The sequence below is a fragment of the Mobula hypostoma genome, chromosome 9 (assembly GCF_963921235.1).
Source record: "Mobula hypostoma chromosome 9, sMobHyp1.1, whole genome shotgun sequence".
Lineage (NCBI taxonomy): Eukaryota > Metazoa > Chordata > Chondrichthyes > Myliobatiformes > Myliobatidae > Mobula > Mobula hypostoma.
The window spans coordinates 94,214,157-94,241,077 of NC_086105.1; the positions used below are offsets into that span (position 1 = coordinate 94,214,157).

The window sequence follows — 26,921 nt, forward strand, 5'->3', positions numbered from 1 at the left end:
TTAATGAGCAGGTATAGATGTACCTAATAAAGTGGCTGAGTGTACAGGCATTTCCTCCAATTGTCTTCCAACCAATTGTCTTTCAACACTACATTGGCCCTCCACCAATGCTTATCAGAACCAAAGGCTCGCATTTCTTAGATCATCTCTTAAGATAAGAACCAGTGTCTCTCCTCATTTTACATCCACATCACCTTCCCAATTAACTGCCAACACTTCTCTCCAATGTTTTTCCGAGCCAAACATCATCATTTTCTGATCACCTCTCAAACCAACTGCCAGCATGTCACCAATTGCCTTTTGGAATGGGGATGTCAGGGGCAAGTTTTTTCGCACACAGAGAGGTGGATGCGTGGAATGCACTGCCAGCAAAGGTGGGAGGGGCCGATGCAATGTCTTTTAAGAGACTCTTAGATAGGTACAAGGAGCTTCGAAAAACAGGGGGCTACATGGTACAGAAATCCTAGGCAGTTTCCAGAGTAGGTTACATGATCAGCACAATAATGTGGGCCAAAGGGCCTGTAACATGCTGTAGATTACTATGTTCTATGTCCCGAGATATAGTGAAAAGCTTTCAGCTGATTGCTATCCAGAGAGATCATCCCATATGTAAGTACATAAACGTACTTGATAAAAGTGAAATAGACCAAAAAGTATAATATTACAGTTATAAAAAAAATACAGTGCACATAGACAAGTGTAAGGGCCACAGCAAGCTAGATCTTCTCTTGATCATATATGTTTTCCACAAATGAACTGTCCTCTACCCAAATTTGTCCTGCAAATGCCAGGTTCCCTTCTTGTTCACTATCTATAAGTATCAGTCCCATACTCCTAATGCATCCTTACCCCATCAGCAAATACCTGAGTTCATTTAAAAACTCTTCTTTGATTAAGCTTCTACTTAGCCTGAGGTTGAATATTGTTTGAAAAGTCTCCTGCGAAATAGTTTACAGCACCTCATGATACTAAAAGTGTTGCATAATTGGAATTTTTTTGTTGTTCAAGTTACCAAACTCAAATTGGTACCCTGCTGGACCTCTTTTATTCCGGGGTAAATATAGTACATCTGGTAGAAATCTGCTATTTTTTTTGCTGAAGAGTCACAGTTCCCTGTCCTTCAAAATGACTTCACCAGGTTCATGTCCTATCAAGAGCTTTACTTTACTTTATTGTCGCCAAACAATTGATACCAGAGCGTACAATCATCACAGCGATATTTGATTCTGCACTTCGCGCTCCCTGGATTACAAATCACTAGTAAATATTAAAAATTTAAATTATAAATCATAAATAGAAAATAGAAAAGAGAAAGTAAGGTAGTGCAAAAAAACCAAAAGGCAAGTCCAGATATTTGGAGGGTACGGCCCAGATCTGGGTCAGGAGCTGAATCAGACTCAAGTTGCTTGTAGCTGTATGGTGGATTGCCACTTCAGAAGGCTGTGAAATTGGGAAGCATGTTTGTGTCTGTAACCATGACATCACTTAGTTGTATTTGACATGCTGATTTTCAAGACAAGTCATTTTGCTGTACCTGTTGCAGGGTCAGCTATACTTCATAGAATTATCTTGGAGTATTTAACTCCCAGGGACATGGAAAGGAGCAAGCAGCAAACGGCTGACTGCAAGTAGCTGCATATACTAATGCGTTCAAATAGTGTTGGATTATTAGGCAACTTAGAAGAAGGTAGACACCACATAGAGTGATTTTAATAAACTATGAATATTTCTGGAAAATTTGTTTATCAGTAAATATTAAATTATATAGCTATTAACATTAGCTATTTTCACTGCAAGTTCAATAAATCTTAATTTTAGATGGATCAGATGATGCAATCAGTAGTAAGTCACAGAACTGGAACAAGTATGCTGCTGTGGCATGTTGGCTTGATTCTAGCATAATTTTGTAGGACTGGATGAAAAACAGGATATCTTAGGAATTCAGAGCAAAATGTATTCTTCAGTATTACAAAAGTAGTCATTAATATATAGATGTGGAAGTTTGCATTTGGCTTGTATGAGTGCTATTTGACAACTATAATACTTCAATGTTTAACACTTTGGGACATTGAGAATATGAAAGGTAGTTAATGAGCTCGCTAATTATCTCTAAAACTGGGGTTCGCAACCTGGGCTCCACTGAGCCTTCAGTTAATGTTAAGCCTCCATGGCATAAGAAAGGCCCCTAGGAACCCCTGCTCTAAAGGAAGTAGCATGCTGATATTCAAATGACAAAGAATATCAGAGTCACAATGATCAAAGTCATATCATATGCGTCCACGTGTATCTACAGATGATAAAATAGCATGAATTGCTTTCGTGCTTTAGCAGTAACTCTTTTTTTCCATGTACACATGAATTCAACTACAGTTGGCTAATCTAAATAAATTATTTAACAAATGTTTAACCAAGCTAATAGCCACAGGGAGATCTTTAATTTGTGCTTAAAATGTTTTCATGAACCATCCAGTTAAGGCACACAACTGCTAACATAAGTTGTATTGACAATACCTCTAGCCAAGGGGTTTTGTCCTTCTCAGCTGATTGAGGGCATTGCAGAGCTTGTTTGTGATAGTTCCAACCAATTTGCATGATTTTCAGTGATACAGCAAAATGAAAACATCTCAAATTCATGAGAGTGCAGGTTCCTTCTATGAAACTTGTCATCAGAAAAAAAGGAAGTTAATCGCATGCCAAATGAAGCAAAGAGTCACATTCACTTTAAGGGATATTAATACATTTTCTCAGAAAGGTAGTTCATTTTTCCATACCTTCATTTGTGTGGTTGAATGTACTCTGAACCCCTTAGGGGCCTTCCTGTTGCAGTTTGTTAGTGGTGGAAGTGCCTCAGGCAAATATAGTGCTAACATTCAGCCAACAGAAAAGCCTCTACAGGATGTAGCAGAGTCTGAAGCTCAGGTTACTCAGTTAGGTGCAGAGCAGGAAGCTGAACAGTCTGAATAGCCTGGGATTAACCCTCTTTCCCCAAAGGCACACAGTAGCATGTTTGACACTACATCATAAGTATATTATTCATCAATGGCTTTATCTTAAAGAGACAGTCTCTTTTTAATCAATTGGCAACAGACATAGCATAACACAAAAATGTTAATTACCTTTTAACACTATCCTATTCTCACCCAGTGCTTTGTTAACTCCACTGAACAAACTGATCCACAGAACTGTTACCTTGAGTTTTCAATGAAAGGAATCAGGAAAGACCATTGCCTGTTGTAATGTTCATCAACACGCACAGACAGTAGAGTCAATTCCCAATGAGTGCATCTTCTAATTAACACCAAATCATCAACAAGGATTTAACTTTGTACATGTTTCTAGAGGCTGCTTAACAGACAACAGTCTGCATTTCTCAAACACAAAATACTCTGCAAATGCTGGTTTCCACGGATGCTGCCCGACCTGCTGAGTTCCTCCAGCGTGTTGCGAGTGCTAGTCTGCATTTCTCCCTCCACACAGACTATGATTGATACACTGCCTGTAATTAAATAGGGAAAAGCCACAGAAGCTGACAACATCTTTGAAGAAGCTCAGACATTCATAGAAATGGGTAGTAAAACTGTTCACATACATCCAGAGAACTGAGGTCTTCAGACCCAGTCAATTGTACTGGAAAATCTGAAGTTAACAGCATTATACAGGCTCTTCAACTTTCAACCAGGTTAAGGCCTACAGTGTCTGAAAAGTTAAAATTCAATAGAGTTTGCCACTGTTCTTATCAGTTGCTTTCAGATATTCCCCATTAAGACTCAGCATTGGGCTGTCCTCAAAATGGTGACTTCTTCTGTAGAACTTTCTGTACCTGCAACATTATCTGTAGTCTTCAGTGTCCTGCCTCAACGACTACCATCCCATTGCACTCACATCCATCATCACAAAGTGTTTCGAGAGACTCATCATGAGGCACATCAAGACGCCGCTGCCCCCCTCACTGGAACCCCCTGCAGTTCACGTACCGTCCCAACCGTTCAACAGACGATGCCATTGCCATCACCCTCCACCTGGCTGTAAACCACCTGGACAAGAAAGACACGTACGTTCGAATGCTGCTCATAGACTTCAGTTCAGCCTTCAACACAATCATTCCTCAGAAACTGATTGGAAAGCTGAGTCTACAGGGCCTGAGCACTTCCCTCTGCAACTGGATCCTAGACTTCCTGACTGGGAGACCTCAGTCAGTCTGGATCCGAAGCAGCATCTCCAACACCATCACAATCAGCATGGGGCCCCCCAGGGCTGTGTGCTCAGTCCACTACTGTTCACTCTGCTGACCCACAATTGTGCTGCAACACACAGCTCAAATCACATCATCAAGTTCGCCGATGACACGACCGTGGTGGGTCTCATCAGCAAGAACAATGAGTCAGCATACAGAGAGGAGGTGCAACGGCTAATGGACTGGTGCAGAGCCAACAAGCTGTCTCTGAATGCGAACAAAACAAAAGAGATGGTTGTTGACTTCAGGAGGACACGGAACGACCACTCTCTGCTGAATATCGACGACTCCTCCGTAGAGATAGTTAAGAGCACCAAATTTCTTGGTGTTCACCTGGTGAAGAATCTCACCTGGTCCCTCAACACCAGCTCCATAGCAAAGAAAGCCCAGCAGCATCTCTACTTTCTGCGAAGACTGAGAAATGTCCATCTCCCACCCCCCATCCTCACCACATTTTACAGAGGCTGTATTGAGAGCATCCTGAGCAGCTGTATCACTGCCTGGTTCGGAAACTGCACCATCTCGGATCGCAAGACCCTGCAGCGGATAGTGAGGACATCCGAGAAGATTATCGGGGTCTCTCTTCCCGCCATTACAAACATTTATACCACACGCTGCAAAGCAAACAGCATTATGAAGGACCCCACGCACCCCTCATACAAACTCTTCCCCCCTCCTGCCATCTGGCAAAAGGCACCGAAGCATTCGGGCTCTCATGACCAGACTATGTAACAGTTTCTTCCCCCAAGCTATGAGACTCCTTAATACCCAGGGCCTAGACTGACACCAACCTACTGCCCTCTACTGTGCCCATTGTCTTGTTTATTATTTATTGTAATGCCTGCACAATTTGTGCACTTTATGCAGTCCACTTCTGGGGCATTGGAACCAGTTCTGGAGGAGGTGGGACCAGGACAAACAGGACGGTCTGCACCTGGGCTGGACTGGAACCAATGTCCTAGGGGGAGCATTTGCTACTGTTGTTCAGGAGGATTTCAACTAATGTGGCAAGGGGATCGGAACAAGTGCAGAGAGACAGAGGGGTGTAAAGTGAGGGTGAAGCAAAAAGTAGTAAGGTGAAAAGTAAAAGTGGCATGCAGACAAATCCAGGGTAAAAATCAAAAAGGGCCACTTTTCAACATAATTGTATAAGGGCTAAGAGTGTTGTAAAAACAAGCCTGAAGGCTTTCTGTGTCAATGCAAGGAGCATTCATAACAAGGTGGATGAATTGAATGTGCAGATAGTTATTAATGAATATGATATAGTTGGGATCACAGAGACATGGCTCCAGGGTGACCAAGGATGGGAGCTCAACATTCAATATTCAGGAGGGATAGACAGGAAAGAAAAGGAGGTGGGGTAGCATTGCTGGTGAGAGAGGAGATTAACGCAATAGAAAGGAAGGACATTAGCAGGGAGGATGTGGAATCGATATGGATAGAGCTGCATAACAATAAGGGGCAGAAAACGCTGGTGGGAGTTGTGTAGAGGCCACCTAACAATAGTAGTGAGGTTGGGGATGGCATTAAACAGGAAATTATAAATGCGTGCAATAAAGGAACAGTAATTATAATGGGTGACTTCAATCTACATATAGATTGGTGAACCAAATTGGTACGGGTGCTGAAGAAGAGGATTTCTTGGAATGTATGCGGGATGGTTTTCTGAACCAACATGTCGAGGAACCAACTAGAGAGCAGGCCATTCCAGACTGGGTATTGAGCAATGAGGAAGGGTTAGTAAGCAATCTTGTCATGCGAGGCCCCTTGGGTAAGAGTGACCATAATATGGTGGAATTCTTCACTAAGATGGAGAGTGACATTGTTAATTCAGAAACAAAGGTTCTGAACTTAAAGAAGGGTAACTTTGAAGGTATGAGACGTGAATTAGCTAAGATAGACTGGCAAATGATACTTAAAGGGTTGACGGTGGAAATACAATGGCAAGCATTTAAAGATCGCATGGATGAACTACAACAATTGTTCATCCCAGTTTGGCAAAAGAATAAACCAGGGAATGTACTGCACCCGTGGCTGACAAGGGAAATTAGGGATAGTATCAATTCCAAAGAAGAAACATACAAATTAGCCAGAAAAAGAGGCACACCTGAGGACTGACCAGAGTCCAGCAGAGGTCAAAGGGCTTAATTAGGAAAGGGAAAAAAGATTATAAGAGAAAGCTGGCAGGTAACATAAAAACTGACTGTAAAAGCTTTTATAGATATGTGAAAAGAAAAAGATTGGTTAAGACAAATGTAGGTCCCTTACAGTCAGAAACAGGTGAATTGATCATGGGGAACAAAGACATGGCAGACCAATTGAATAACTACTTTGGTTCTGTCTTCACTAAGGAGGACATAAATAATCTTCCAGAAATAGTAGGGGAAATACATGTTAGTAGGAAAGTGGTGTTAGGTAAATTGAAGGGATTAAAGGCAGATAAACCCCCAGGGCCAGATGGTCTGCATCCCAGAGTGCTTCAGGAAGTAGTCCAAGAAATAGTGGATGCATTAGTGATAATTTTTCAAAACTCTTTAGACTCTAGACTAGTTCCTGAGGATTGGAGGGTGGCTAATGTAACACCGCTTTTTAAAAAAGGAGGGAGAGAGAAACCAGGGAATTATAGACCGGTTAGCCTGACATCGGTGGTGGGAAAAGTGCTAGAGTCAGTTATCAAAGATGTGATAACAGCACTATTGGAAAGCGGTGAAATCATCGGACAAAGTCAGCATGGATTTGTGCAAGGAAAATCATGTCTGATGAATCTCATAGAATTTTTTGAGGATGTAACTAGTAGAGTGGATAGGGGAGAACCAGTGGATGTGGTATATTTGGATTTTCAAAAGGCTTTTGACAAGGTCCCACACAGGAGATTAGTGTGCAAACTTAAAGCACACAGTATTGGGGGTATGGTATTGATGTGGATAGCGAATTGCTTGGCAGACAGGAAGCAAAGACTGGGAATAAACAGGACCTTTTCAGAATGGCAGGCAGTGACTAGTGGGGTACCACAGGGCTCAGTGCTGGGACCCCAGTTGTTTACAGTATATATTAATGATTTAGACGAGGGAATTAAATGCAGCATCTTCAAGTTTGCAGATGACACGAAGCTGGGTGGCAGTGTTAGCTGTGAGGAGGATGCTAAGAGGACGCAGGGTGACTTGGATAGGTTAGGTGAGTGGGCAAATTCATGGCAGATGCAATTTAATGTGGATAAATGTGAGGTTATCCACTTTGGTGGCAGGAACAGGAAAACAGATTATTATCTGAACAGTGGTCAATTAGGAAAAGAGGAGGTGTAACGAGACCTGAGTGTCATTGTACACCAGTCATTGAAAGTGGGCATGCAGGTACAGCAGGCGGTGAAAAAGGCAAATGCTATGTTGGCATTCATAGCAAGAGGATTCGAGTACAGGAGCAGGGAGGTTCTACTGCAGTTGTACAAGGCCTTGGTGAGACCACACCTGGAGTATTGTGTGCAGTTTTGGTCCCCTAATCTGAGGAAAGACATTCTTGCCAAAGAGGGAGTACAAAGAAGGTTCACCAGATTCCTGGGATGGCAGGACTTTCATATGAAGAAAGACTGGATCGACTGGGCTTGTACTCGCTGGAATTTAGAAGATTGAGGGGGGATCTTATTGAAACGTATAAAATTCTAAAGAGATTGGACAGGCTAGATGCAGGAAGATTGTTCCCGATGTTGGGCAAGTCCAGAACGAGGGGTCACAGTTTGAGGATAAAGGGGAAGCCTTTCAGGACCGAGATGAGGAAAAACTTCTTCACACAGAGAGTGGTGAATCTGTGGAATTCTCTGCCACAGGAAACAGTTGAGGCCAGATCACTGGCTATATTTAAGAGGGAGTTAGATATGGCCCTTGTGACTAAAGGGATCAGGGGGTATGGAGAGAAAGCAGGTACAGGGTTCTGAGTTGGATGATCAGCCATGATCATACTGAATGGCGGTGCAGGCTCGAAGGGCTGAATGGCCTACTTCTGCACCTATTTTCTATGTTTCTATGTAGTTCAGTGTAGTTTTTGTAGTGTTTCATGTAGCACCATGGTCCTGAAAAATGTTGTCTCATTTTTACTGTGTACTGTGCCAGCAGTTATGGTCGAAATGACAATAAAAAGTGGCTTGACTTGACTTGACTTGAGATAAGAATGATAGCACAACTGTTGAAGATCAGCTGTTGGGGCAAAACATTACCAGTCATCAGTTCATAGCTGAGTAATCAAAATGTTAATTCTCCAAGCTAAATGTGAAAGTAAGTAAATTATGTGACATTTTACCTTTCAATGAACAAAACAGTGACCTCTAAAGTTTAATCTCTTGACATACGGATGACATCTAACTACGAATAGCAATCAGAATGATGTTAAGTTCATTCGAAACTACATTCTCCTGAAGATTATTTCTCAAATATTGCCCAAACTAGCCTTTACCTGAGAAACACAAGGCTGCTGAGAAACACAAGGCTGCTGAAAAACTTGTAAGTTAAATATTATGGTCGACCCTAGCTCATCATCAAACCCCATCTGAACTTGACAATCCCGACACAACACCTCTAGAGTCCTGAGAAAAAAAATCTAGACTGAATTTTCATGAACTGGCAAACAGAGCTTGGATACTACACAATTCCACTTGCAACTGTTTACTCAACAGTAAGATACAATTCCATGGGCTGCTGAAATTCAGCCAAGGAGAGACATGATGCAACTTCAGGGATACTGAAATCAATTATACTAATATGCTGTCAAGATATAGAAAGCAGTCATTTGGCCCACTAAGATTAAGCCTGTCCTGGGATTAGAGGGCTGGGTATTTGTATGAGTATTGCATAGTTGCTTGGTATGTTCTGTTTTGTCATGTTATTTGTTACTCTGATGGACACGGTGAGCATGCTATGTTGGCACCAGGATGTGTGGTGACAACTGCAGGCTGCCCCCTAGAACATCCTGTGTGTGTTGATTGTTAACACAAATGATTAATTTCACTGCATGTTTCAGCCATTCTAGAGGTAGCTAATAGCAGCCAATTATCCTACCATCCAGCACATCTTTTGGGTCTAACAAAAAAAAATCAAGGTGAAGAATGAGAACCAGTCATAAGGTAAATTTTGTTTAAATTAATGATCATGCTGAAGCAACATAACAGAAAATTGACCACTCAAACCCAATCTTCAATTGGGAAGTTTACTGATAGTGATGCATTAGAGGCTCCAACTATACAATGATACATTTGTTCTGCAATTTTACAAACCATCCTAACTTCTTTGCTCCAACTTAAATAAAAATGTATAGAAGAGTTAACCTAGAAATGAGAAGAAACCGGATTTTTGTTCTATAGTCCTTCATAGAAGACTTTTTTGAGGATTTTCGAAACTCCTTAAATCTTCATAATTAATGTAGAAAGAAGCGTAGTGAAAGAAAGATCTGGATTTCTGAGGCTAAATGGATTAAAAATACGTCATCATCCAATTGTGTTTTGGCATTTTTCTCAAAGACAAAGTAACTGCTGAGATCATAAAAATGTTTTACTTATTGGGTTACTATACCTTTTTCAAAACATGCCCAGTGGCCTGCATTCAATTATTCATTCTGTATAATCACACAGACACAATCCTTACTATGTTAATTGGAAGTTAAGCAAAGGAAAATGTCTTATTAGGCAACATCGTTCTGGCAGGGAAAGTGGAGGAATAATGTTTACATTAACAAATCAATGACAATTTAAAAAGTTTCCTTCCAAACAACCATGATTAAGTATACATCTGGAGGGATTCACCAGCACTTATTTTCTCTTAAATACACTGACTTACAGGTCTCTGGAGAGGTGTTATACTGTTTTGCAACAAGATAGGGAATACAAAAGTTTGGTTGCTAATAAACGAATTATTTGCCAAATGTCAAATCTACTTCCACACTAAACACAGCTCAGATGTCATGGTGAGTCAAACTGATGAAGCTACATCAGCAACAAAATGGAAGCAGTCACCAACAATGCAGCCTCATAGTATTATTTTGTTATACGTCATATAAATGCTTATTGTTGCTGCTGAAGGAAAGTGAAATTGCGCAGTGCTACCTAGCAAGGTAAGCTCAGCAAAGACCATACCCTCCTCTACACTGTTGGCCCCTTCACTGCTCATAGTGGAGAAGATTGTCTTTTTCAGACGTGTTCCACCTAGCAATATTCTACACAATTCAATCTCCCCAAATGCTTCGTTGCACTACTTCAAATCATCTGCTTTTCCAGTTGTCCGAAAGTCTCTCACAGGAACCTTGCCCAATGTATTTAGCCAGCACTGCTCATTTCCCGTGATATTGCACAATGATTGTTACTTTGTTCACTTACAACCTGTGTAATTTCACACTGTAATGACAAAGTTGCTCATGCATTTGAAATCTAGACTAAAGCTGTCACTTTAGCTATCTTGCAGCATGGAATCAAACGTCAAGGTTACTTATCAATGCAGACATGCTTAGTAAGTGACAACTTGAGCTAAAGCAAAAAGCAGCTGAAGTTTTGGTTACTCAGATTGTTAGTTAATTGCGATGGTGCACAGACCAACTTAAAGTCAAGCACTGTGTGAAAGCCAAAGGAGAGCAGGCATAGTGCTATTGATGTACTTTACATGAGCGGGGTCATCTGTATCCAATTAACAGGGACTTCTACAATCCTACTCTCCAGCCACTTTGCCAAGATGCAGTCATAGTAATGAGGCTGATCTGAGAGGGTGCTGTTTGATTCCAAACCAATATCTATGTTCTGCTGTAATCCACAAAGATTGTTTCCCAAATACAGATCACAAAAAGCAATTTCCTTTTAAAAATCAGAATGTTAACTTCAATATTAATTTCAACAATCGTATGTGCTTTGTCGAAATCACTGAAACATACTATAATGTACCTAAGAGATGGGAAAATTTAGTTATAGGAAGAAATAAGAAGATTTGAAGGTTGATCACCTATAAACAAAAATGTTACATGAAGTTTCCGGGGAGTAAATAGGGTGAAGTGGTCTCCACGGGCAAGAGGAGCAGTAAAAGGTTTTGGATGATTGGCACAAATCTTGGTAGAATAAGGCACTTAGTTTTACACAGAGGAAACTAGTGATCTGGAACACCATGTCTGAAAAGGTGGAGAAGCAGATTCAACAGCAACTTTAAAAAAACGTATAAAACTGGAAAGAATGCATTTGAAGCCTAAGGGAAAGGAGCAGGGAAGTGAAACTAATTGGAACATCAGAAGTGAAGTAGGGTGTTTATCCTCCACCCTCCCCCGACCCTATTCCAACATTGAATGAGATCATGCCTAATCTGTCATCGTCATCCACTCCCCATACTTGCCCTTGTCCCATACTCTTTATACATTCAGTTGACAACAAAATTATCAATCACATATTAAATTGTCAACTGACTTAGCATCCAATGCCACTGGCACAAAACAGCATTAAACATAAATGCTATTCTGAAGAAGGCTCTTGGCCCAAAATGTCGACTGTTTGATCATTTCTATAGATGTTGCCTGGTCTGCTGAATTCGTCCAGCATTTTGCGTGTGTTACATTAAACATCAATCCTAGTTCTAAATTTTTGTCTGCACCTCCAAGTCACACACTCCACAGTGAATGCAACAAATTTCTCCCTACCTATCCTATCAGTTCATTTTCAAATATATTTTACAAATGAATGCTGCTCAATCTCATTTTAACGTTCTAATTTCTTGGTATTAAACTCTGGTTTAGTAATCTCACTTCATAAAGTGAATATTTATGGTAAACCTTTTCAGACATGGAACTACATGCAAATAAGTAATTTTGGACTGCTGCCTGGGATATAGTAATCACTGCACAGTCCACTTAGCCTCCACCCAGCCATTCAACTGACATGCACACACTAAACCTTCACTCCTTCCTCATCTTCCATCAATACAAACTAGTCCAGCCTTTTACACCATCTTCACCTCTCACTACAGGGCATTAGGTCATACCACTTGCCCTTTGGTACTCTGAGATGTTCCGGAATTAGACTTGTTTAAACTGTCCTTGTGCCGGTATAAATTTGACCTTCCTCTTCCTAAATTTCTCCTGTAGTATAACTCCTGTGGTTCCAGCAAGTTGCTCAGCGTGCTTATTACCCAGATATATTGCAATCCTACTACAGATTTTCCACCTGACCTGAGTAGTAGCAGACTTCGGTATTAGGTGAAGTCATGACCATGGAAAGTGGGAGAAGTGTGCAGTCATGTCATCAATCTCTCGCATTTTATTCCAACACTTCCCTACTTGCAATAAGCTGATGAGCACTTATAGTGATTCAGTGGGGTCAGTGACAGGCTAGTATTAAGATAAGGTAATGCATATGCTGTTCACATATGAATGGGCCTGTTTGTTTTTGTGATTGATGCAATTGATATTCCATTCTTCCTATGGATTAAGACATCATAGCTAGCAAAATCACATCACCCATCCAAAATTCAGACACTTCCTATCTCTGTGTAAATATGCACATGCAGCCCTTTGTGTAAGTGTTTGTACGAAGTTGGAATGTCTACCAAATCATCACATACCATGTTGCTACTCCAGAAGGATAAGGTTCAACAATTTCTTTTCATTAACATTAAATGGTCAGATAGAGTTTGCATGCTCCTGTGTCCCCCAGTGTAAATTTTCACTTCTGTCTCTTTCTCTCTCCACTATCATATGACCATATGACAATTACAGCACAGAAACAGGCCATCTCAGCCCTTCTAGTCCGTGCCGAACTCTTACTCTCACCTAGTCCCACCGACCTGCACTCAGCCCATAACCCTCCATTCCTTTCCTGTCCATATATCTATCCAATTTAACTTTAAATGACAACATCAAACCAGCCTCAACCACTTCTGCTGGAAGCTCGTTCCACACAGCTACCACTCTCTGAGTAAAGAAGTTCCCCCTCATGTTACCCCTAAACTCTTGCCCTTTAACTCTCAACTCATGTCCTCTTGTTTGAATCTCCCCCACTCTCAATGGAAAAAGCCTATCCATGTCAATGCTATCTATCCCCCTCGTAATTTTAAATACCTCTATCAAGTCCCCCTCAACCTTCTATGCTCCAAAGAATAAAGACCCAACTTGTTCAACCTTTCTCTGTAATTTAGAAGATGAAACCCAGGCAACATTCTAGTTAATCTCCTCTGTACTCTCTCAATTTTGTTGACATCTTTCCTGTAATTCGGTGACCAGAACTGTACACAATACTCCAAATTTGGCCATACCAAAGCCTCATACAATTTCAACATTACATCCCAACTCCTATACTCATTGCTCTGATTAGATTAGATTAGATTATGAGGACACGCAGTCCTCTTTTATTGTCATTTAGTAATGCATGCATTAAGAAATGATACAATGTTCCTCCAGTGTGATATCACAGAAACACAAGACAGACCAAGACTGAAAAACTGACAAAAACCACATAATTATAACATATAGTTACAACAGTGCAAGCAATACTGTAATTTGATAAGAACAGACCATGGGCACGGTAAAAAAAAGTCTCAAAGACTCCCAAAAGTCCCAACATCTCATGCAGACGGTAGAAGGAAGAAAACTCTTCCTGCCATGAGCTTCCAGCGCTGCAAACTTGCCGATGCGGCATCCTGGAAGCACCCGACCACAGTCCGACTCTGAGTCCGTCCGAAAACTTCAAGCCTCCGACCAGCCCTCCAACACTGAGCACCAAGCACCATCTCTGCCGAGCGCTTCGACCCCGGCCCCGGCCGCCAGCAACAGGCAAAGCCAAGGATTGGGGCCTTCCCCTTCGGAGATTCTCGATCGCACAGTGGCAGCAGCAGCGAAGCAGGCATTTCAGAATTTTCTCCAGATGTTCCTCCATGCTTCTCACGTCTGTCTCCATCAAATCAGAATTGTGCACGGCATCCTACTTACAAATACCAATATCATTCACTGGAGAGGCCACACGCGCTGTGTTGTGCCGCCATCTTCTAATCCCAGCACTTATAAAGGAAATGCTGATCTGATTACTGATTATTTGTATGTGAATCACCAGGTGGAAGACTGCTGAACTGGTAACATCTGAACCAGTGCACAACTCTCACCATTGTGCATAATCAGAGTGATGACAGAGGAGTAAGCATTTTCTAAAGACACATCTTGTGTGTCATGTGAAAGTGCTGGGAAAGATTAGGATGTAATTCTGTCAAAGTGAATCTTTCACCAAGTATCTGTGAGGCCCCCCAATCAAGAACCTATCAACCTCTGCTTTAAATACACCCAATGTTTTGGCCTCCACAGCCATCTGTGGCAATGAATTCCAGAAATTCCACTACCCTCTGGCTAATGAAATTTATCCTCATCATAGTTCTAAAGGGATGTCTTTCTAGCCTGAGGTTGTGCCCTCTGGTCATAGACATTCCCATTATTGGAAACATCCTCTTCTCATCCACTTCTAAACTCCAGCAAGTACAGGCCCAGAACAATCAAATGCTCCTTACACATTAATCTTTTCATTCCCAGGATCATTCTCATAAACCTCTGGACCCTCTCCAATGCTAACACATCTTATCTTTGATATGGGGTCCGAATCTGCTCACAATACTCCGAATATGGTCTGATCAAAACCTTATAAAGCCTCAGTATTATATCCCTGCTTTTATATTCTAGTCCACTAATAATGAATGCTAATATTGCATTTTCATCCCTTACTACTGACTGAATCTGCAAGTTAACCTTTAGGGAACCCTGAAGTAGGATTCCCAGAGAATTAAAATTCTGAAGGAATCAAGTTACATGGGGATTAATCAGGAAAAATGTGGATGAAGCTGAGGATGAACCTACCAAATAGCAGTCCTGCCTTATCAGGCAGTAAAACTACTCCTGTTCTATCTCTTTCATTGTTAGAGCGGCAGAAGAAAATAGAAACATCAGAATTCATGTTTGATTAAAACACTGAACTATAAAGGGCAAATCAGCAATATGTGTAATAGTTTCCCCTTCTAAAACAAAACAAATAAATTTACTAAGTAGTCCAATTTATTCAAAAGTTACACAGTGGCCTATTTTTATGTCTCAGTATTTACACACAATGAGCTAGATTATCTAACCCAGGCACTGTGCAGACATCCAACCTCTCCCGGAACTTCCGGGAGTCTCCCACAAATTGATGGTGCTACCTCCCTGAAATGAGCTTTTGCAGGGTGGGATGACGGCACTGTGTTACCAGCATTGCTGCTGGAATTTAATGGAGGCTTGGATCAAAATAAGGATGGATCAGCACGGACTATCATCAGTACGTCCACTTTCTCCAGATGAGGACTCTCTCTGAGGCCTATTGAGCTTTCAACTGTGCATCAACGGCCTCTGCACTCAGTAATCCAAACGTGTCAATACATTTTACTAGACTCCTACATAATGGGATTTGCTCTGCCCATTTGAGATCCCAGAGTCCCTGGCTCAATCAGGCTCTCTGTAGGGCAGAAGTCCATTTTCCCATGGGGTAGATTTATTGCTGCGTAAAACTTTCAGTCTGTGCTGTGGCGTAGAAGCAGAAGGATCTCATAGTTAAAGCTATTGAAAACCACAAAATACAGGCCCAGTTGCAGAATGAAAAAGTAAAATACTGGATGATCAATTATACTTCACTGGAACAATATGATAGCACCCAAGCTGGCTATATAAAAATTTTACAGAGGAAAGAAAATCTCTAATTTCCAGAAGCACACAGCAGGTAAAGCGATGTCTGTCTGGAGGATAGCATTAATGTTTTGGATTCAGAAAAGTGCAAAGGCTGTAAATACTTGGCCATAGACTTCTCCCACAGCTGACATACTCAATAGCAAAAATTGAGCCATTTGGACTGTTGCGTGGAAGATCTGTTTTTACTGCCATCCTTGGCAAGTCTATTAGGGCTGCTCTCACCTGTTAGAATATTTCCACTAAAAACCAAAACAGAAGTACTTTAGATGTAAATAAAGAATTACAGAGTATCAGTGCAAGATAATAATATTTGGTTCTGAGATGTTGAAAAAATTTCCAGTTGGTAACATAAAATCACACTTTACTAGTCAAAATGTTTCTCCTGCAGTGTATCTGTCAAAACTTACATCATCAACATTCAGGAAGGCTGATCATATAGTCTCCACTGATCTGGAGTCTATCTCCTGGTAAGATATGTTAGATACGTGATTACAAAATTACATCCAGAATTCAGCAAGAACAGAAAGGGACAAAGGAACAAAGTACGATACAGCTGTACATATGCGTACTGTAACTTTTAAGTGATGGATGATCTAGCGTTTCATTGAAAGATTCCTTTCTCAAAACACTCTGGTGTTACCAAGCAAACAAACAAACCTGACCTACAGATCAATGCTAAGTAATTCACCTGCTTTCTCAACCTGTACTTCCCAAATAACATCTGTTATAATCATCAATGTTTAAAGCTGCTGTTTCATTGCCCTTACCAACATTATTTTGATACATTTTTGTGCACATCAAAGTGAGGCATGGTAGCTCTGGGAAATGGAATAGTTTCCTCCTTCTTCCCAATTATGTTGGCTGCATGAGAAGCCCCTGCACTGCTTCAATAATGAGCTTGGGGCCTGGCTCACAGAAGAGTGTGTTTCATCTGGTAGCATGAGAAAAAGGAACACTTTAATTGAGATTTTTAACTTAGAAGGTAAGTTCAAGAATGAGTAATTGATATCGCTGTGATGCCACTCACTCTGAGTGACCCCAAAGTCCTGCACAATTAAATGGCAGAAAGAAAGAAGAAGCCATAAATATTAACTGTACAATCCCAAAGTTAAATGCCACGTTTGGGACTTTTCTCTCACTTTCTGAATGCCGTACAGTACATTTCATTCAATAAAGCATTTTTTACAAGATAGTTACAGCTAGAACGAAGGGAACACAATTTTATAAACAATATACTCCCATCCCAAAAAAAGAATTGTAATAATGACTAGCTAAGTCATTTATCAGTAACGCTGAACAAGGGTCATAAACTGCAAAATACTGGAGATATTTCTCTTGCTATTATTCCAAAGAGTACTACAGGATCCATTACATCTCCCCTCACTGAACTGATGCCTTACCTAAAGGACACCAATCCTGATGGTGCAGAATTCCCTCAGTACTACACTGCAGTGTCAGCCTGGGTTATTGCCAAGGCTATATGGAGTGTGGTTTAAATCTACCATAATTCTGATTCAGAGATACAGTATTATCAACTAAGCCAAAGTTAAGCATTTAAATCTTTATAATGATTGCCTATAGGAAGAATGCTTTTAGAGTAATTCTTGAGCAAAATACAACAATGGAAATGCCATTGTCATTCTCCCCGTATCCTGTTAATATTTTCTATCTCCTCCAAAAGTTAAATTTGAGTAAGGCACACATTGTATGTTCTAAAACAGACAAACTTCTTGCAGGGTTTAATAAGGTAGATACCAGAAAAGTACAGTTTAATAAAACTGGATAAGTGTCTAGAGCTGGGAGTCACAGTCTCAGCATTTATGACTTAAGTAAGGAGAAAATTCTTCACTCAGTGAAGAATTTTCACAGTAAAGAATCTTTGTAATTCTTTGCGATGGAAAATTGTGTAGACTCAAAGCAGAGATTGACAAATTTCTGGACATTAAAGAAATCAAGAGATATGGAAGTAGTACAACAAAATAATGTTGAGGTAGAATATTAACCACAATCTTTCTGGATGGCATGATGATTCAAGGTTATAAGCTTATGAGGTCAGTCTCTTGATTTATGCCTGTAAAGAATAGATCACATTCTAAATGAAAAAGTAGAGACCAAACAGTTCACATCTTCAATTATCCCAAATTTTTTTTTGATGTAACTAGAGACTAGTATAGCAACAAAGCTCAGTGCCCAAGAAGAGTAGTGTAAGCTGCCTTAATGACTATCGTCCAATAGCACTCACATCGTAGGTGATTAAATACTTTGAGAGGTTGGCCATTGCCAGAATCAACTCCTGCCTCAGGAAGGACCTGGACCCACTGCAATTTGCCTATTGCCATAATATGTCTACAGCAGACACAATCTCAATGGCTCTTCACATGGCCTCAGATCACCTGGACAATACAAATACCTACATCAGGATGATGTTCGTTAACTATAACTCAGCATTTAATACCATCATTTCTACAGTCCTGATCAATAAGCAATAGAACCTGGGTCCCTGTGCCTCCCTTCGCAATTGGATCCTCGATTTCCTATCTAGAAGACCACAATCTGGTATTAATAACACCTCCTTGCTGACGATCAACACTGGTATCCCTCTAGGATGTGTGCTTAAGCCCACTGCTCTACTTTCATTAATATGCTTTGTCACATCCTCAAAGAATTCAATCAAGCTTAATTGGCTACACTTACTTGTCTATAATTTCCTAGTTTATCCCTACTCCCTTTCTTTAACAAAGAATAACATTTCCCACTTCCAATCATCTGATACATCTCCTGTGGCTAATGAGAATGCGAAGACCATCATCAAAGATGTAGTAAAGTCTTCCTTTGCCTTCCATAATAACCTGGGGTATATTCTGTCTGACCCTAGGGAATTATCTATCCTAAGCTTTTCAAAATTTCTAGCACATTCTTTCTCTTAGTATCAACATATTCAAGCATATCAGCTTGCTTTATGCTATCCTCACCAACCTCAGAGTCTCTCTCTGTGGTGAATATTGGAGAAAAGTATTGATTAAGGACCTCCTTTACCTCCTCCAACTCCAGGCACATGTTTCTTCTACTATTCCTTATCAGTCCTACCCTCACTCTTGCCACCCTATTGTTTTTCACGTACACGTAGAAAGCCTTGGGGATTTTCCTTAATCCTACTCATCAAGGCCTACTCATGCCCCCTTGTCTCTCTCCTAAATCCATTCTTTAGCGCTCTCCTGACTACTATGTTCAAGTTCCTGGGTGTCAGGGTCTCTGAGGATCTACCCTGGTCCCAACATATTGATAAACAACAGAAATTCTGCAGATGCTGGAAATTCAAGCAACACACATAAAGGTTGCTGGTGAACGCAGCAGGCCAGGCAGCATCTCTAGGAAGAGGTGCAGTCGACGTTTCAGGCCAAGACCCTTCGTCAGGACTGACTCTTCCTTCAGTTAGTCCTGACGAAGGGTCTCGGCCTGAAACGTCGACTGCACCTCTTCCTAGAGATGCTGCCTGGCCTGTTGCATTCACCAGCAACTTTTATGTGTGTTGTCCCAACATATTGATGTAGTCATAAAGAAGGCAAGACAGCAGCTATAGGAGTTTGAAGAGATTTGGCATGTCAACAAATACACTCAAAAACTTCTATAGTTGTACCGTGGAGAGCATTCTGACAGGCTGTGTCACTGTCTGGTATGGAAGGGCTACTGCACAGGACAGAAAGAAGGTTGTAAATCTAGTCAGTTCCATCCTGGGCACCAGCCACAAAGTACCCAGGGCATCTTTAGGGAGTGGTGTCTCAGAAAGGCAGTGTCCATTATTAAGGACCTCCAGCACCCAGGGCATGCCCTTTTCTCACTGTTACCATCAGGTAGAAGATACAGAAGCCTGAAAGCACACACTCAGCGATTCAGGAACAGCTTCTTCCCCTCTGCCATCCGATTCCTACATGGACATTGAAGATTTGGACACTACCTCACTTTTTTTAATATACAGAATTTCTATTTTTGCACATTTTTTAATAATCTATTCAATATACGTATTTCATTTACTTGTTTATTTATTATGTTTTATTTAATTTATTTTTTTCTCTCTATACTAGATTGCGTATGCATTTTACTGCTGCTGCTAAGTTAACAAATTTCACGTCACGTGCCGGTGATAATAAACCTGATTGTGATTCTGATGTAACTCTCGAGAGATCTATTTGATCATTGCTTCCCGAACCTTCAGTCAGCTTCTTTCTCCCTTGACTAGATATTCCACATCTCTTGTTAACCACTGTTCCTTCATCCAACCATCCTTTCCCAACATCAATGGGACAAATCTATCCAGAACCTCCACATTTGTGCTATGCATTTCCGAATGCATGTGTTCCCAATTTATGTTCCCCAGCTCCTGCTTAATAGCAATATAATTCTGCCTTACCAATTAAATATTTTCCCATATCATTTGCTCTTATCCCTCTCCAAGGCTATAGAAATGGGATCTGATACCTGACCAGGTTTATTGCCGTGCACAAAGTCTAATATGGCCTCTCCTCTAGTGAGCCTGTCGACATATTGTATGTGAGATCCCTCCTGGGTGCACCTAACAAGTTCTGCACCATCCAAAACTTTTGCACTAAGGAGGTGCTAATCATGCATCAAAAGTTACTGTGGAAAATAAAACCTCAAGGTATAGCAAGTATCATACCGGCTTGGATGGAGACTTCAGGAAAGGGAAGTTGAAAGAACACACAGCAATCCTCATTGTGGGGTCGGCAGAGAGAACACACAGCAATCCTCATTGTGGGGTCGGCAGTGTCACGTGCCTAACCATCTACATCTCAGTTGACAGCTCGGAACATGAACCAAACACAAACAGGTGTGCCAAACACACTGATGTAATAATGAAGAAGGCACACAAGAAACTCTATTTCATTTGGAGTCGAGGAAGTTTGGTATGTCACTAAAGAAGAAGATGAAGAAAAATAGCCCTTAACTCAGCAGTGGAGTTATCGGGGCACCGTCTTTTTGACGGTGTTTCCGTAGCAAGCTATTCTTGTTTTTACGAGGCCGAGTTGCTAGCTCGACACTCAACCCAACTTGGATTCGAACTCGGGAGCCTTCGCCCTGGAGTCCAGCACTGATATTATTGTGCCACCAAACAGAATGTCACTAAAGACTCTTGCACATTTCAACAGATGTATAGCTGGAGATGGTCGTGGGGATAAGCTCCCACTACCTATAAAGTGTTCCAAATGGCATGCATCTCTAACAGTCCCTGACAACCTAGTCCAACTCTTGAGCTTCATATGTGGCTTAGTTACTAGGCCCAGCAGAACTGTTTCTACTGACAAGAGAAGGGGCAAAGGTTGGCCACTGGCACCTCAAAACCAGTTGTTTCAGGCAGGTGGGGTTCTTTAGCCTTGGACAGTGGCCCGCCTAAGAGTAGGAAATGCAAAAGGAGATCTGCAGATGCTGAAATTTCAAGCAACACACATAAAAGTTGCTGCTGAACGCAGCAGGCCAGGCAGCATCTCTAGGAAGAGGTACAGTTGACATTTCGGGCCGAGACCCTTTGTCACGACCAACTGAAAGAAGAGCGAGTAAGAGATTTGAAAGTGGGAGGGGGAGGGGGAGATCCGAAATGATAGGAGAAGACAGGAGGGGGAGGGATGGAGCCAAGAGCTGGACAGGTGATTAGTAAATGGGATATGAGAGGATCATGGGACAGCAGGCCTAGGGAGAAGGAAAAGGGGGAGGGGCGAAGCCCAGAGGATGGGCAAGGGGTACAGTGAGAGGGACAGAGGGAGAAAAAGGAGAGAGAGAAAAAGAATGTGTGTATATATAAATAAATAATGGGGCACAAGGGGGAGGTGGGGCATTAGCGGAAGTTTGAGAAGTCAATGTTCATGCCATCAGGTTGGAGGCTACCCAGATGGAATATAAGGTGTTGTTCCTCCAACCTGAGTATGGCTTCATCTTTACAGTAGAGGAGGCCGTGGACAGACATATTAGAATGGGAATGGGATGTGGAATTAAAATGTGTGGCCACTGGGAGATCCTGCTTTCGCCAGAGCGTAGGTGTTCAGCGAAACGGTCTCCCAGTCTGTGTCAGGTCTCGCCAATATATAGAAGGCCGCATCCGGAGCACCGGACGCAGGATATCACCCCAGCCAACTCACAGGTGAAGTGCCCATCATCCCCCCCCATCCCTTCCCACCGATCTCCCTCCTGGCACTTATCCTTGTAAGCGGACTGCTTTCTGCAGGGATCGCTCCCTACGCGACTCCCTTGTCCATTCGTCCCCCCCATCCCTTCCCACCGATCTCCCTCCCGGCACTTATCCTTGTAAGTGGAATAAGTGCCACACATGCCCTTACACTTCCTCCCTCACCACCATTCAGGGCCCCAGACAGTCCTTACAGGTGAGGCGACACTTCACCTGTGAGTCGGCTGGGGTGATATACTGCGTCCGGTGCTCCCGATGTGGCCTTCTATATATTGGTGAGACCCGACGCAGACTGGGAGACCGCTTTGCTGAACACCTACGCTCTGTCCGCCAGAGAAAGCAGGATCTCCCAGTGGACACACATTTTAATTCCACGTCCCATTCCCATTCCCATTCTGATATGTCTATCCACAGCCTCCTCTACTGTCAAGATGAAGCCACGCTCAGGTTGGAGGAACAACACCTTATATTCCGTCTGGGTAGCCTCCAACCTGATGACATGAACATTGACTTCTCAAAATTCCGCTAATGCCCCACCTCCTCCTCGTACCCATCCGTTACTTATTTATATACACACATTCTTTCTCTCTCTCTCCTTTTTCTCCCTCTGTCCCTCTCACTATACCCCTTGCCCATCCTCTGGATTTCCCCCCCGCTCCCCCTTTTCTTTCTCCCTGGGCCTCCTGTCCCATGATCCTCTCATATCCCCTTTGCCAATCACCTGTCCAGCTCTTGGCTCCATCCCTCCCCCTCCTGTCTTCTCCTATCATTTTGGATCTCCCCCTCCACCTCCCACTTTCAAATCTCTTACTAGCTCTTCTTTCAGTTCGTCCTGACGAAGGGTCTCGGCCCGAAACGTCAACTGTACCTCTTCCTAGGGATGCTGCCTGGCCTGCTGCGTTCAGTAGCAACTTTTATGCGTGTTGCTAAGAGTAGGAAAACTCTGATTTTAAACCTCCGCTGCCTTGCGGCCATACCCACCCATGGGAAAGGCTTCGTGAGTAAACTATAAGGAAGAAAACTGGAGCTGGGGCCCCTAAGGCAATTTAATGTTGTTTACAACTTCACTCTGGCAATCTCTGCGACGACACTGGTGCCAATCTGCACCGGCTCTTGCCCTTCCCTTGGACTACATAAGTGATGTGGAGAAGGGGAACCCACTGCATGGGCAATAGCCGGTCCTTCAAATGTTCCCACCCAGGCTTGCACCCTGGAGAGGATACAGTCCACCAGGGGCGCAAACCCGTGATCCCTGGGATCAACGGCTGCCTACTACTACAACTATAGTGGAGAGCATTCTGACTGGTTGCAGCACCACCAGTCATGGAGGCTCCAGTGCATAGGATCAAAAGAGACTGAAGAGGGTTGCAGACTCAGCTCCATCATGGCACAACCCTCATACTGCTGAATACTACCTGGTTATTTGTTTTGTAACTTATGGCATTTTTTACATCTTGCACAGTACTGCTGCAGCAAAACAACAAATTTTACGGCATATGTCGGCATATTTCCGGGAGAAGGCTCAGGAGCTTGAAGACTCGTACGGCCAGATTTGGGAACAGCTTCTTTCCAACTGTGATAAGACTGCTGAACGGATCCTGACCCGGATCCGTACCCTCCAAATATCCAGACCTGCCTCTCGGTTTTTTTGTACTACCTTACTTTCCATTTTTCTATTTTCTATTATGGTTTATAATTTAAATTTTTAATATTTACTAATTTTAACTATTTTTAATATTTAATATTTGTAATCCAGGGAATGGGAAGCGCAGAATCAAATATCGCTGTGATGATTGTATGTTCTAGTACCAATTGTTTGGCGACAATAAAATATAAAGTATAATAATATACCTTATTCTGATTATGATATTGGTTGGCTGAAAAGAAACACAGTAGCTTCAATGGGTTTTGCTCCGTTTGGCAAGATGTGTTGAGTAGTGTGTCACAGGCATCGGGTGCTGGATCCTCAGCTTTTCACAATTTATATAAATGGCTTAGATGAAGGCATTGAAGTTGCTGTTGCCTTATTTTGTCTGTGTTCCAATATTTGTTGCTCTGCCTTCCAAGCTCTCATTAATTCTCTGTCTTCTATTTCCAGTTCTGTTTCACTATCCTTTGAATCTTTGCTCAGTTTTCCATGCTCCTGCTAAGCTAGTTGAAACCCTACGCAATTACAGAATCAAGCAGTCACAATGCCTCAGCAACCCAAAGCTTTCATCCTCTAGTATCCATCCAGCTGCATATTAATCTGCAGTACCTTTTCTTAGACTTCCTGGCACCCCTGGATTCATCTGACCATTAAAATCCAGATTCTGAATCTCTTCCCTTAAAATCTACTTTTATATCTTTACATCTTTTGTTCTATCCATGTCACTGATGCCAATCTGGAACAACTGGTTGCTCCCCCTTGTGCTCCTGAAGATCATTTTCTTGATGCCAGGAAAGCAACAAAGCATCCTGGAAACACGTCTCAGAGGACAGAAACACCTGCCTGCTTCCTTATCAAGAGAACTCCCATAATTTTCCCCACTATCCCAGTGAATCCTGGCTGAATTCCAAAGTACTTTCAAGGTTAATGATGACTGTAAGTATAATTCTTAAATTAATAAAACAGTAATGTCGATGCATTCTGATTAAGGGAATGCTCTAACAATTAAATGCAATTTCAAAAGATTCACTCTCTCTTAGGTTATATTTCCTTCTGTAACAGGATTCTCAATTTCCTGTTGAACATGTGGAAACTTTCTCTGCATGCGATTTAACCATCTGTGTTAAACTATACATCCTCTCAGGTACAGGGTCAGTGAACATCTAACACTTTGCCATAGGCATACACACGTTATGGCTGGCCATCTGGATATTTCCAACAATTTATATTCTTATCTATTCTAACTGTGCACCTGATTAACATTTCAGGTCAATTTCATGGACATTGCACCTGCCCAGTTGTTACAGTCTTTTCAGTGGTCCAATACGCTCTAACCTAATTAAGTAGTAAAACAGTCTCCGCCTGTTTGTACATTGTTAAGGTATTTGGAGATATGCAAATACCCTCAAGATTTTCAAAGCTTCGGTTTTATAAAGCCATGTTACAACAACATAAGGATTAGAAGTGAAGAAGTATTTCAAGTTCAAGTTGATTGTCATTCAACTGTAAACATGTATACAGCTAAAGGAAACAACATTCCTCAGGGATCAAAGTGCAAAAACAGTATATACAGCACACACATACACACAGTATATATAGCACACATACACACAGTATATATAGCACACACATACACGCAGTATATATAGCACACACATACACGCAGTATATATAGCACACACATACACACACGAGAGATTCTGCCGATGCTGGAAATCCAGAGCAACACACACAAAAGGAACTCAGCAGGTCATGAAGCATCTACAGAAATGAAAAAACAGTTGACATTTCAGGCCAAGACCCACACAGCATACAACACATAAAATAATAAAAACACAATAATATTAACAGATAAAAAGTTTTCTATAAATGTACAATTTAACAAAGTGCTATTAATGCTGTTGGTGCTGTCATAAATAATGTGTACTGGATGGTAGAAGGTTGTTCAAAAGCATTACAGCCTGGGAGAAAAAGCTGTTACGCAGCCTAACAGTCCTTGTTCTCATTCTGCAGTACCTTCTGCCTGATGAAAGGAGGTTAGAGATTGTGGGATGGGTGAGGGTCCTTGACAATGCTGAGGGCTCTGCAAATGCAGCGCCTCTAGGGTATGTCCTAGATGGGGACCCCAATATTCTCTCACTAGGGAACAGGTGAAATAATCTGACATGTACATGCCAAGAAATTTGGTACTCCTGATTCTCTCTATGGAGAAGCCGTTGATGTGCAGTACAGAGTGGTCAGCCTGTACCTTCTTGAAGTCCACAACCATCTCTTCATTCTTGTCCATATTAAGACTCAAGTTGTTGTGTTCACATCAGTCCACAAGCTGCCTTACATCCTCTCTGTATACCGACTCATCATTGTTGCTGATGAGGCCAACCACTGCTGCGTCATTAGCAAACTTAATAGCATGGTTAGAGTTCGATCTAGCAGTACAGTCATGCATCAGCAATGTGAAAAGCAGCGGGCTGATGACACCGCCCTAGGAAAGCTTAGCGTGATAGACTATCTGAAGTCTCTCCAGCAGAACCTTGTGTGCCAATGCCTTGGATACAGATTGTTTGATTTCCATTTTGTTGAAAATGAAGCTCCATTTTTTTTAATGTGGACATTTCATAGGACTTAATTAATCACACTGGCGTAACCAATAAAGGAAAATATTTAAATTAGTATGTCAACCCAGAAAATTTTCCTGCTGTTTACTGTGTAACTTATTATCTGAATATTTTACCTGGAAGCGAAAACTAAAGTAGATGAAGTTTTAGGTATTTCAATATTTAAGGCTGACTGCTAGAAAATGAGGCGGAAGAATAATAACGGGGGACAAGGAGATGGCTGATGAACTAAATGAGTATTTTGCATCGGTCTTCACTGTGGAGGACACTAGCAGTATGCCTGATGTTGTAGTGTGTGATGGAAGAGAAGTAGGTGCAGTTACTGTTACAAGAGAGAAGGTGTTCAAAAAGCTGAAAGACCTAAAGGTACATGAGTCACCCAGACCAGATGATCTGCATCCTAGGGTTCTGAAAGAGGTAGTGTTAGAGGTTGTGGTGGCATTAGAAATGATCTTTCAGTAATCAATTGACTCTGGCATGGTGCCAGAGGACTGTAAAATTGTAATTGTCACTCCGCTCTTTAAGAAA

At 41.7% G+C, this 26,921-nt stretch overlaps 1 protein-coding gene across 2 annotated transcripts in view; it reads right to left on the minus strand.

The window, feature by feature from the left end:
• The window catches only part of lmf1 (lipase maturation factor 1), a 784,937-nt gene that overhangs the window by 262,628 nt on the left and 495,388 nt on the right, over window positions 1-26,921 (minus strand). The gene's annotated exons all lie outside the window — the stretch shown is intronic.